At 42.7% G+C, this 13,907-nt stretch overlaps 1 long non-coding RNA gene across 8 annotated transcripts in view; it reads left to right on the top strand.

The window, feature by feature from the left end:
- The window catches only part of LOC122205470, a 128,592-nt gene that overhangs the window by 14,350 nt on the left and 100,335 nt on the right, over positions 1 to 13,907 (top strand). For 6 of the 8 annotated variants that reach the window (XR_006196080.1, XR_006196083.1, XR_006196082.1 and 3 more), the window contains exons 2-3: positions 12,365 to 12,424; positions 13,044 to 13,146. This is a non-coding gene — a long non-coding RNA (uncharacterized LOC122205470). Of the gene's footprint in view, positions 1 to 1,452; positions 1,537 to 12,364; positions 12,425 to 13,043; positions 13,147 to 13,907 lie in introns of all 8 variants that reach the window. The other 2 variants (XR_006196077.1, XR_006196079.1) reach the window with 2 other exon arrangements.

Consider the following 13,907-nt stretch of genomic DNA (forward strand, 5'->3'; position numbering starts at 1 on the left):
ATTTCTCACCCATTGTATGCATCCAAATGGCACACATCCTCAAACTCCTGCTCAGATTCTTCTTCCTCCAGGGAGCTTTGTTCTCCACTCTGTCATATTTCCCTCTTTTTTATTTTTAATATTAAAAAAATATTTATTTATTTTTGGGGCGCCTGGGTGGCTCAGTTGGTTGGGCTTCTGACCTCGGCTAGGGTCATGATCTTGCGGCTCGTGGGTTCGGGCCCTGCATTGGGCTCTGTGCTGGCAGCTTGGAGCCTGGAGCCTGCTTCAGACTCTGTCTCTGTCTCTCTGCCCCTCCCCTATTCATGCTCTGTCTCTCTCAAATATAAATAAAACATAAAAAAATAAAATATTTATTTTTGAGAGAGAGAGAGAGAGTCAACAGGGGAGGGGAAGAGAGAGAAAGACACAGAATCCGAAGCAGGCTTTGCCCACACAGAGCCTGATGTGGGGCTCAAACTCACAAACCGTGAGATCATGACCTGAGCCAGTCAGTTGCTTAACCGACTGAGCCACCCAGGTGCCCCTCATGTTTCCTTCTTCTTGTGGGCATGTTGAGAGGTGAGACAAGGACAGTGAAGGAAATGGAGATTGTATATGGCAGCCACAACATTTTTTGGGAGCTAAAGGGATCACAGAGTGCTTCCTTTTACATTTTTTCTTATTTAATTTCTTAAGGGCTAGTCAAAGGAATTGGGAATATTTGGCTGAAAGAAAAGATGACTTTGTTTGGGGTCATGAGAGTTATTCTTAGTTTTTATGAGGACTATCATGCAGAGAAATTCTTATTCTGGGTACTTTAGAACCCCAGTCCTATATGTGATCAGGATTATGTGGGTTAAGTTACCAAAAGGCAGAAACTTCATGTAATGTCTAGCAAGGTGGAACTATTTTTCTTTTAATTTTTTTTTAACGTTTATTTTTGAGACAGAGAGAGACAGAGCATGAATGGGGGACGGTCAGAGAGAAAGAGGGAGACACAGAATCTGAAACAGGCTCCGGGCTCTGAGCTGTCAGCACAGAGCCCGACGCGGGGCTTGAACTCACGAACCGCGAGATCATGACCTGAGCCAAAGTCGGACGCTTAACCGACTGAGCCACCCAGGCGCCCCGGTGGAACTATTTTTTTGGCAGAGAAACTGGATATGGGGAAATTTTCAAATGATTGAAAGCTGTTAGAGGGGAAAAAGTGGTCCTGAGATAGACCCAGTGTCAGGAAAGGTCATCAGCAAGACGGCTAAAATAAACTCACTATGAGGATCAAAAGAGATGAGATCAGAGGGGTGACCCTCGCATAGGTGGTCAAAAGGGAGAAGTTCTTTTGAGACCATGATGGGTGGCTAGCTTGACCTGTCCTGCACTGGCCATTCAGCTGTCGGGCTCGTACTCGTGGGTATGGAAGAGCAGCATCGTCACTTTGGTGGGGTACATCTTGATAGTCTATGTTTGCAGGACTTTTGCAAGATTGAGCTGTGCTCCATGGCAGTGTGGGGTGATGTGACCAGAGCTGGTGACATGATGCATGTGGCAGTGGTGGTGAGTAGAATTCCATTCTAGACTACTTGAGTATCAGTTGTGACCAGCGCAGAGCTCAGAATTTCCACATGGAAGGGGTTTGGGACAATCATCTCATTGAAGGGTGGAGTGTGTGTGTGTGTGTCTGTGTGACTGAATAGTATCTTATATGATATTAAGAGAATGTCTATAGTCTCTGTGAAAGCATGGGGGTATGAATAGAGATTATGGGACCACTGTGAGCCTCCCATCCCACCTCCCAAGGCCTCCATGGCTGGAATGACAGGGTCCTGGCTGGTGGGAACAAGTAGAACCTACCCTTTAGCTGTGACCAGTGGCAATGACACTGGTCAGGTAGTGGTGAAGAGGTACTATTGTAGTTATGATAAGCTAAGCTGCTGTGACAAATGAGACTCCAAGTTAGCATGGCTGCAATGCTGCAGAAGTTTATTTCTTACTCACATAGCAGTCTAACATGGCTGTTCCTGGTTGGTGGGTATCTCTCCTTTGGGCAATGATTCAGAAATCAAGGTGTCTTTCACTAGATGCCCAGAGACATTGGCATTTAGGTAGGAGGGAACAGAAAGAGAAAAGAGGCACTGCTTTATAAAGCCTGGCCCTGAAATGGTACACATCATTCCTCCTCCTATTCTATTGGTGAAAATTAGTCTTATGTCCATATAACTGCAAGAAAGTCTGAGAAATGCGGGCTAGTCTTGTGACTGTTAGGTCCTGTGACTAAGGAAGGAGAGAAGGTTTGGATACATGCCTGGCAGTGTTTGCGTGGGTTTACACTGGGCTTCTGGTGCATCTGGGCTTGTGGTGGGATTTCCAGTGCAGTAGGGGTCACAGCTGGGATGTGGAGTACAGCACGGATTGTCCAAACTCCGAAGCTTGGTGATCCAGACATTCCAAGAACATTCTGCTCACAGTTCGCACATGCAGAAATAGGCTGTGGGTTGCTTTGGCACGTGTGGGGTTCCCCCTAACTGGAGATATGAAATATATGGATGCAGCCAGGATCAGATGGTTGGACATGAAGACTTCTAAGGTCCTCCGAGCACTGACTCTCTGATCCTGTAATCCTGTGTATTTGTAAACGTATAATATAATGCACACTTACTGTTATACTGATTTGTATTGTTCATTTTGGTGGCAACCTAGTGTAACAGAAAGAACACTTGCCTAAGAAGTATGGTAGGAACCTGATGTCTAGTCCAAACTCATGGTTCTGGGCAAGTCATTTACCTCCTGTGCTTTAATGTCCTCATCTACAGAGGGTGGCTATGTTAGAAGAGCTCCCTGAAAATGTCTACTTCCTAATCCCTGGAACCCACGAACATGTTATCTTACGTGACAAAAGGGACTTTGCATGTATGATTAAATTAATAATCCTGAGAGCAGGAGATTATCCTGGATGACATGGGTGAGATCAGTGTAATCACAAGCACCCTTAGAGAGGAGACAGGAGGATCAGAATCAAAGGCTGGACATGTGATAGTGGAAGTGGAGGTTGAAACGATGCCCTTTGAAGGTGGAAAAATGGGCTTTATTGCCTGAGGAATGCAGGTGGCCTACTGGGGCTGGAAGAGGTGAGGAAATAGATTGATTCTCCCCTAGAGCCTCCAGAAGAAAGGCAGCTGTAGCATGACCTTGAGTTTAGCTCAGATGAACCATTGCAGACTTCCTGCCTCCAGAACTGTAAGATAATAAATAAGTGGCATGGTCTTTTTTATTTATTTTAAAATTTTTTTAATGTTTATTTTTGAGAGAAATGGAGAGAAACAGAGCATGAGCAGGGGAGGGGCAGAGAGAGAGAGGGAGACACAGAATCAGAGGCAGGTTCCAGGCTCTGAGCTGTCAGCACAGAGCCCAATGCGGGGCTCGAACTCATGAACCGTGAGATCATGACCTGAGCCAAAGTCGGGACACTGAACCGACTGAGCCACCCAGGGTATCCCCTAAGTGGCATAGTCTTAAGCCACTAAGTTTGTGGTAATTTGTTACCATGGCAGTAAGAAACTAGTACAAACTCTAAGATTCTTTCTAGAACTAAAATATTGTAATTCTCGATTTCATGTATATTACTTACATGTCTTTGACTAGAATGAACTTTGAAGGCAAGGACTGCTTCTAAGAGTTAATCTTCTGTAACTCTGGCACATAGTTAAAGGGGCTTAATAATCATTGATTTTTTTTTTTTTTTTAGTTTTACTGAGGTATAACTGACAAAATTGTAAGATATTTCAAATGTGTAATGTAATGACTTGATATAATTTACATTCTGAAAGGGTTTCCCCCCAACCCCCATCTGGTTAATTAACATATTCATCACCACACATAGTATTTCTTTTTTGGGAGGTGAGAAAATTTCAGTTCTACTCTGTTTGCAAATTTCAATTGTATAATACAGTGTTATCAATCATAGTTGTCATGTGATACATTAGATCCTCAGACCTAATTCATCTTATAGCTGGATGTTTATGTCCTTTTATCACTCCCAATTTCCTCCTATTTCCTCCATCCCTCACCCCCTGGCAACCACTTTTCTACTCGCTGTGTCTAGGAGTTAAGCTTTTTTTCTTTTTCAGTTGATATTTATTTATTTATTTATTTATTTTTAACGTTCATGCATTTTTGAGATAGATAAAGAGAGAGAGAAAGAGAGAGAGAAAGAGAGAGAGAGTGCGAGTAGGGGAGGGGCAGAGAGAGGGAGACACAGAATCTGAAGCAGGCTCCAGGCTATGAGCTCTCAGCACAGAACCTGACCTGGGGCTTGAACTGACAGAATGCAAGATCATGATGTGAGCTGAAGTAGGATGCTTAACTGACTGAGCCACTCAGGTGTCCCTCAGTTGATTTTTTAAAAGTTTCTGGGGAAGGGTGCCTGGGTGGCTCAGTTGGTTGAGTGTCAGACTTTGGCTCAGGTCATGATCTCGCAGTCGGTGAGTTCGAGCCCCACGTCAGCCTCTGTGTTGACAGCTCAGAGCCTGGAGCCTGCTTCAGATTCTGTGTCTCCTTCTCTTTCTGTCCCTCCCCCACTCATGCTCTGTCTCTCTCTCTTTCAAAAATGAATAAAAACAAAAAAATTAAAAAAATATAAAGTATCTGGGGAAAGCAGAGAAGCCATGGTGACTATCAAGACTTTGGAGGTGGTCAGAAGCCATATGGACAACAGAGGGCTCTTCCAGATACCTCTTGATCTCTCATCGCTGGCCAAGCAATTATGTCTTTCTCTCCCACATCTTCTGGGGCCTCACATTTATAGGCTCACTTCTGCCCTATTCTCTGTAGCTGGCCCCAACTCTCAACACTGAGGCCCTGTCCAGTGTGGAGGATACATCCTTAGATCATCTTGGCCACCAATATGGCTCCTACATGTATTCTGGTAGCTGGACACTTGCCTCTGTGGTATAATGCACAGTGTTGGGTCTTTGTCCCTTGTTTCTGACACATAGCTTCTAAAACCCTTGGAATCTCCTGAGTGATAAGCATGTCCTTGCTGTGCTAAGGAGACAACTCTTGGCTGGGGAGCTGCTAGCTTTAGGATGGGGACTGGTTGCCAGAGAAGCCATCCAAGATTAGAAGCTTGGAACTTTCAACCCAACCTCACGAACTCCAGGGAGAGAAGAGAACCTAGAGATTGAGCTCATCACCAATGGCCACAATCACACCTATGTATTGAACCCCCCCTAATTGATGAGGTTCAGGGAGCTTCTGAGTTGGTGAACACATCCACCTTCTGGGAGAGTGGTGTACCCCAACTCCATGGGGACAGAGGCTCCTGTGATACCTCTTCATCTGGCTATTCATTTGTACTTTTATAATAAACCATTATAGTAAGTATAACATTTCCCCAAGTTCTGTGAGTTATTCTAGAGAATGATCAAGACTGAGGGTCAGACCCAGGAGGGGATTGTGGGAGCCCCTGACTTTGTAGCCAAGTGAGACAGAGTGCAGGTAACCTGGGGACTGGTTTCTGAAGTGAGGGCAGTCTTCTGGGACTGAGGCTTTCACCTGTAAGGTCTGAGGCTGACTCCAGAGTGTCAGAACTGAATTGAATTGTAGGACACCCAGTTGGAGAATTAGGGAATTGGTTGATGTGAAGAAAAAACCTAACAGGCCTTATCTGTAGATGCAGTCTTCACCCTGAACTCTAGTTCTGGTGCCTGAACCTCTTGCCCAAGTCCAGGTTTGGTTAACTTGCCCAGATCATGGCCCCTGCACCCTTGGGCTTCTGCCTTGTTCCTGCCACTTCCTCTAGGACCTGAGGTCTTCATTTTGACCATCAGCCCAGTGTCTGTGTCCCTGTTGCCTGAGCCTGGCTCCTGATTGGTCTCTAAGCACTGTCTACTATCCAATTTCCTGCCATTGTCCTGTGTTCACATTAGCAGGGTAACTTTTCCCTCTGTTAGAACTACTTAATGCTGCCTGTCTGTCACATCTTTACTCCTCTGCCCCCAGACAGCTCAGTTTTCCAGAGAGGACTTCTAGCACTTAAGGAAGGGTTGTCCCACTGGAGCCTAGCTCTCTAGCGCACAAGGTCATCTCCTGGTTCTTGACTCTAACACTGTGTCCTAAGGCATTGCAGCCAGCAGAGTTATGCCCCAGGGGATTTTGAGAAATGACGTCAGCAGTGAACTTGGCCATCCCAGGACCTAATTAAATTAAGCTGTTTAGTGCCAGGGCTTGGCACATGTTTTAGCTTGGAAGTTAACAGGGCTGTCCCTGCAAGTCTAAGATGTAGGTAGAAAGAGATAGGAAGTCAGAGGAAAAATAAAGAGATTAAGAGGTAAGTGATGGAGCACACCACAGGGAGTGCCACAAACTTGACTTCTGGTACCTTCCCTGGCCTATTTTACTACACCAGCACGCTGAACAACAGGCTGTCATTGGAACAGGAGCACCACATACTCAGCTACAGGCAAAGTGCTGTTCTCAGAAAGCAAGAACAGAATTGCATATGGAATCTAGTGGCCTCTTCAGCAAATGGGGTGGAATGGTGGAGAGAACATGGGGTTTGGCTTCAAACAAACCTGAGTTTGCATCTCAGTTCTGCTCCTTTTGAACTGAATAAACTCGGGCAAACTAGCTTGACCTTCCAAAGGCTCAGTTTTCTCATTTCTGATATGGGGATAACAGCACCAATTTCAAATGAGATAATGCAGGTAAAAACACCTAGTGATGTGCTTGACATAAAACAGGTGCTCAATAGATGGTGACTCTGCCCTTTCTTCCTTGTCACTGTTCCTTGTCACAGCACCGAGGCAAAATAGTCTTGGTGGCTTTGTGGAAACGTTTGTTGCTTTTCCTGGATACTGACTTAAAGCAGCAGATTTCTGCAAGCTGCCTGGTATCCAGGTGTCCTAAGGTCAGCCTGCATGCAGCTGCTATAATTGGCTCAGTTGCCTAAATGTCTCTTAGAGGAGGCAATTGCATGCAAACATGCTTATCAGGGTGGGTGGGCATATTTAAATCCTTGTGGGTATCTAACATCCAGGGCATTGTCATTGGAACTGCTGTAAAAATGGAGAAGCAAGGAGCTCCCATATTTGCCCCCTGCCCTTCTAAACCTAGGGAAGCTTTCTGGAAATCAGGTGGGTCTTTCCATGAGGAGTAAGTATTGCAAGCGTTGCAGGTTACGTTGCAAGCTTTTGCATGCACACATGTGCACACCAAAACCCAAGAAATATTTATTGGACTTCTGCTACATGCCAACCACTGTGTGAGCGATGCAATGGTGAGCAAGACACACATCATTCTCTCCTCTAATAGGGAAAAACCAAGAGCGAGGATAGTCTGTCTACATATTAAAGCCTAGAGTCAGATGAAGAGCTTTCAGATATAGAATGAAAAACAGATTATGACTTGTTAATTGAGCACCTTTTGTTTTGCTCCTTGCTGACATAGCATACCTTTTTCAGAATTAATTTTCTCATTACATGATGTGTGATCAAAAGACAATTAGTAATTTGAATTAGAGGCAAATAAGCAATTGTCTACTGGTGAGAACTTGTACAGTTCTTGTTTGGCGAGATCTACAAAGCAAATGCATAGGCCGGTCCCAGGGGAGCACTGCAGACAGGGAAGGGTGCTGCTCTGGTATGGGGGGCTCCAGCGGGACTAGACTTTGAACTTTTGGCCTTTTGGGTGTAAAAGGAAGGAAAGTAATGTGGTCGCTGTCACCAGGAGAGACCCTCATCTAATGGCTAAAACACAGTCGTGGGATTTAGCTCTCATAAATTCTAACTCTCCTCTGCCAATGACCTGATGTGGGGCTTAAGCCAACCTCATCCTGCCTTAGTTCCCCCTTTCTATAAAATCAGAGAGCCAACCAAAGACTAAAGAGTCAGAAAACATGTATCCCAATCCTGGCTCCACCATGGACAGTTGAGAGAAGTTTGATTTTTGAAACCTCTATTTCCTTCTAAAGGAATTCCTTCCTCCTTTTCCTTCCACTGTAGTCTGTCTGCTGGTTTGCAGTTCTTGAAATCAGAAACAAGACTTACTTTTTCGTCCCCTTGTAGAATAAGCCCCCAAATCATGCTTGCTGAATAAATGAATGAACCACAGCACTGAAGTTTGACTTCATCTACTGTCTTGGGGACCTTGGAGCTATACCTGTATGGACCTGCTAATAGCCTTTAAAGGCACCACTTGGGTTCCTTACAATGATGGGCATGTCAGTGAGGTTGGGATGCTTTTTGGGGAGAGTGTACACGCTTAGTTCTTATTTATTTCATATGGACTATCTTCCTCTCTCAAAGGCCCTTTTTTAACCTGGTTTCCTCATCTTGTGGATCCCACTCCACTCCTGGATTCCACCCGGGGGGCATAACCAGGTGTGTTTTCTCTACCAAAGGACTGAGCCAGATTGGAAACTTTCTTTGCTACTGGTCATCTATGTGACTTTGAATGAGTTACCACCTCTCTTAGAATCTCAGTTTTCCATCTGCTCCATAGGGAGTATATTCCTATGTTGCTTCTATTTCCCCCATGGCAGGGTAGTAGTGAGAATCAAATGAGATGATTTTCTTGTGAATAGAGTTGGAAAACCAGAAGTGGTGATAGGAACCAAAGGCGAAATTTTTGTAATTGCCACTTACCAGCATCACCAACAACTTGGTTGTTTTTGTCTTCCCCACCACATCAGAGATGCCCACTGATGCCATGTAAAGAAAAATAAGGAAGCAGAGAATTAAAAATGCCTCTGTGGAATCGTAGAAAGTTTAAAGTTAATATACACCATTTCATATTCATTCATTCATTCATTTATTCATATTTCCATCCAGAAAGTAATTATTGAACATTAACTGTATACAAAGATAAATCAAACATGGTTCTGATCTTGTGGTTCCTTCAAAATGGTAAGAGAAGTAGTGCTCTTATCTTAAAAACCAATAATGCAAAGTAGAAAATGAAGGTATTCCTCTGATAACAGAAATATAGTTTGGTGCTATGATTGCACTGAAGGGGAGAGAGAATTTATCACCAAGGGGCAGGAAGGCTTATTATGAGAGATGGTTTCTGGCTGAGCCTTGGATAATGGGGAGGATTTGAACCTACAGAATGGGATCAGGGAGGGAGGGCATCCAAGCAGAGAAATGGCTGGAGTAAACAGGTGCATTCTGAATAGCAGGCTTCTCTGTGACTTTGAAGTCCCCTTGGCCCCCAACCTGGGTTGTGCCTGAAGTCCCCTTGACCCCCAACCTGGGTCGTGCTCCTGGTTCGAGGCTTGCTTGTTTTCATTTTCTGTTGTTTTTAATTGTTTCCTTTGATCTTTCTTCAGTTGCTAAAAAATGGTCTGCTATCTCACCATGCAGTAGATTTGAGCATGAGAAACTCATGGTCCTTACTAGTATAACCTTGGCTCCACGTTATGTAAAAAGTCCATCAAAAATTCTTCTGAAATGTGAGGTTCGCTTCAAAGCGCTCTTCTGTTGACCAAGCCTTAGGAGGTGTCATGTCCAATCATCACTTCTCAGTTACTGGGCTTCCCCCCTCCTTGCTCTGAGATCAAAGGAAAGGAGAGTTCCATCATGCAAGTGAAAAGGAGTTTCACTGAGGTAACTGATGGGGAGCAGAAATTAAACGAAAGGGGTCAAGAAACTGCTAGTTCAGGGTGTGGGAAGAATCCGCAACTTGTTTGAGATACCAAGACAAGGTGGAAAACAAAGTGAGGCCACCACCGCATTCCAGATGATCAAACTTTGCTTTAGTGTGAATGCTTGAGAGATTATCATTTACAGGATTCATTGTGCTAGAAGCTGGGACCAATCCTCTTAAATTATACTGTGTGGCTCTTTCCTCCCACCACATTCAAGTAGCAAAATAAGCAGAGCAGGCATTTATAGAGTCTTAACCTGCATGTATATTGATGTATAAATTGGGCCACCTTAGAATATAAGAGGATTATTTTTAGATTTTGGATTTTGTGGTTGATAAATTTAAAAAAATGCATTCAACATAGAATTCTTAACTTTTTATTTGCCAAATCAAGGACATTAGACAAAAAGGACCTTGATAACTGCAAGCTGATTGTCATTATTTTAAAAAGAAAGAATACGGTGCGAATTATTGGGAAGGGCGTAACCTCAGACTAAAGGGCAGTCCTTCCTAAAAAAGTACAGTGGGTAATCTTCCACCTATGCTTTTGTTCTAAAGTGTTTCAAATTGCCTCATGGTGAGCCCAGGTCATGGGTCTAGTCTTCGGGGACCCGTGTATCAGACTAGATCTGGCTTCATTAGTTTAAATGGGTTGAGGAATTTCATGGGTGCATGGATGGTTTTGAATACAGTCACATCAATCCCAAAAAGGTTTATTTTGTACTGGCATCACATTTCCTGGCACTTGGTGAGATGATGGTGTAGCCAGTTCACTTTTATTCTGACTCATTTGTGGGAAGGGAAATTTAATTCTCTGGGAACCCATGTTTGTATTAGTGTTAAATCATTTGTCTGCTGTTTAATGATTTATATACACAGTGCAAAGAGGTCCCAGAATTGCCTTCCTGATTGTTCCACACCCAACCTCCTCTTACCCGCTCCCCACCTTCATTCCACTCCAGGTTAGAGAAATAATTTAGTCTTGTGCCTTAGGGAATCTGTCTGAGACACTATTCTTCAGCTTATTCATTCCATATATATATATATATACATATTTATACTCTATTGATATTGGGCTTTTAGATGAATACAAAGACTTCTTGAGGGTGTTTAGATAGGTACTATGTGATATTTTGTACTAATAACATACTGAACTGCTTCGCCTTCTTAACTCAGCAATTGGTCTCCTCCCAAACTTGATGCACCCCTTTTGGATTGTAAATTTTGATCCTCTGATTTATTCCCCTCCAGTTCATATGCCTAATGTGCACAGGGCCTTGGTGCTCATTAAAACAGAGACTTTTATTTGAAGGGTTGCTCTGACAGTGTGCTGATGGGACCTCATATATTACACTTCTCCACACTGGCCATCTATAATTTAGTATAGTGCTCCTATTCATGTAATGTTCAGCATTTGCCATGCTTATGAGTAATTGACAGTATACAATGGTATCAATAAATCAGATGGGCTAGGCCCCGTCCTTTATGATCAGTTTCCTTGTCTACCATGGAGGAAAGCTGAAAATCAGTGGCTGCCATTAACTGGGAGCTTTTCAGATCATAAAGTCAGAGAAAGCACATTTGTTGGCTTTTATTATTAATACATTTTGAGTGGCTGTTTCAAATAGATCTCCCTGGTTGGATAAAGAGACATGAAAAAAAAAAAAAAGATTCCCCTTGTTGTTTTTTTTTAACTTATCTCAGTTCATTTCAAAGGAATGACTTATTTTGACAAAGTGAGTGAATTTGAGTTGTAATATCTATAATAGGCCAAATGATACAGGAGCTCTTGGGTTGTGTGATGTGGGGTGTATGTCACAGAACCAGCAAAACTAGGATTTATTTTCTTTAAATGCAAATCTGGAACAAGGTGGCTCGGGAATCACTGCACAGCAGTACCTAATAGTGTGTATGTAGCATGTCACTTACGGTAGCATGTCACAAAGTGCACTAGCATCTCTGGAATGCTCTTGTAGATGTTACATTGCCTAGGGATAGTTCTGGGAGTATATGTTTTTAAGAGAGACATACCTCAAATTTCCATTGTTGGTCATGAGTACCCTACATGAGCTCAAAACTGGGTATTGTCTCTTCATAATAATTCTTCCTGACATTGGGAGAAAGATGTAGGGGTCAAAAGTTTGCAGGAGGAAATGCTTAGCAGTCTCCAAGGAAAAGGTACCCTCTGGTGCTTGAAAATTCCAGTGCTGTGAATTACAAATCTTTACGAAGATGAGTTAGATGGGATTAGAATGCATGAGGCAGTTCAGCCTCTGGATTTTATTTCCTGGCTATGCTATTATGTACCAGTAACATGATCTTGGGCAAGTTACTTCATCTTTTAGAATCTTAGTCTCCTTGTCTCTAAAACGGGGAGGAAATTCTTGCCTCATAAGGATGTGTTAAAGATGAGATGATTTGATACACACAAAATACCTGGATAAGTGCCGAATAACTTTAATTTTTCCTCTCCTATACTTCTGAAGAAGAAGTGGAGTCATCCAGCAGCTTCTAACTCTATAGACTCAAATCTCTTAGCATCCCTGAAAAGCAGTGTTATGGTTATAGATTAAAGATGGAACTCTGTATCCTGTGTCAGAAAGAATGCTGAGCAATTTAATTAGGGCTATGGCTGGCAAGGGTATTTTTTTATATCAACCTTGATATAAAATCATTTGTAACTGTAGGTAAAAATAAAATAAATTCTATAGGTAAATTTGATTTTTCACCTCTTGTTTTTCAGGTCAGAGACACTTTCTTGTATTGATATATGAAATGAAGTCATGGAGTCCTACTCAAGCTGGTAACACCTGTCTTTAACCTAAAAATATAAAGTTAACCCAACTTTACTTGGGAGTGCATAAGTGGGAATTCAGGTGTGTGTGGTCCTCACCTGTAACATAAGACAATAATGATTATTGTTTTCTTTTTTTTTCATGTTTACTTATTTTTGAGAGAGAGAGAGACAGAGTGTGAGTGGGGTAGGAGCAGAGAGAGAGGGAGACACAGAATCCAAAGCAGGGTCTAGGCTCTGAGCACAGAGCCTGACGTGGGGCTCGAACCCACGAACTGTGAGATCATGACCTAAGCCAAAGTCGGATGCTCAACTGAACTGAGCCACCCAGGCACCCCAATGATTATTGTTTTCTAAGTAGTCAGTGCATGCTAAAAGCAGGAGGCTTTGGCTCCATTATTTTGACATTTTGATTCTTCCACATCTTTTACTTTGTTCTTTGCTCTAAAACTGCTAAGGTCTAAATGTTTGTGTCCCCTGAAATTTGTATGTGGAAAACCTAACTCCCAAAGGTGTTGATATTAAGAAGTGGGTCCTTTGGGAGGTTCTTGTCATGAAGGTGGAACCTTCATGAATGGAATTAGTGTTCCTATTAAAGGGCTTCAGAGAGCTATCTCACTCCTTCCAGCATGTGAAGACAAAGCCAGAAATTAAGAGTCTGCACCCAGCGGGGACTTCACTAGAACCTACCCTACTGGCACTTTGATCATGAACGTCTAGCCTTCAGAACTGTGAGAAATGAATTTCTGTTGTTTATAAGCCACCCACCCTGTGGTGTTTTGTTATAGCAGCCTGAACAGACTAAGACAGAGACCAGTAGAAACTGTTGTTGTTGTTTTTTTCTTTTTAAATCCAATTCATAATATTTTGACACACGTAAGCAATGCAAAACAAAACAAAACAATCGGCTAGCTAAAGAATCACTCTGACTTAAAGAACAACATCTGGGTAGTTACATAGAAAACTGAAAAAACTGACCTGGGGCAAATTTGCCTGGGTAGTAATAATCAACACAAAATTTAAAAAGGCAGTGGCTAAAATCACACATGGTAATTTTTTGATTGAACAATTATGATGGAAAAATGAAATATTTGTGGAAAAATCTGGATCCGAGAAGCTTGAGGTAGAAAAATTGGATTTGGCAAAAATATCGGCCACAGGAAGACAAAACAAAATAACAACATGTCACAATGGCAGGTGCTAGATTTTATAAAATTTAATACATGGATACAAAACTAATCAATGAGGGGTGCCTGGGTGGCTCAGTCAGTTAAGTGTCTGACTCTTGATTTCTGTTCAGGTCATGGGTCATGATCTCAAGGTTCTTGAGTTTGAGCCCATATTGGGCTCCACACTGACAATGTGGAGTCTGTTTGGAATTCTCTCTTTTTGTCCCTCCCCTGCATGCATGCACTCATGTGCTCTCTCTCTCTCCCTCTCTCTCTCAAAATAAATAAATAAACTTAAAAAAAACTAACCAGTGAACTAAATT

Source organism: Panthera leo, chromosome D4 (assembly GCF_018350215.1).
Source record: "Panthera leo isolate Ple1 chromosome D4, P.leo_Ple1_pat1.1, whole genome shotgun sequence".
Taxonomy (NCBI): Eukaryota; Metazoa; Chordata; class Mammalia; order Carnivora; family Felidae; genus Panthera; species Panthera leo.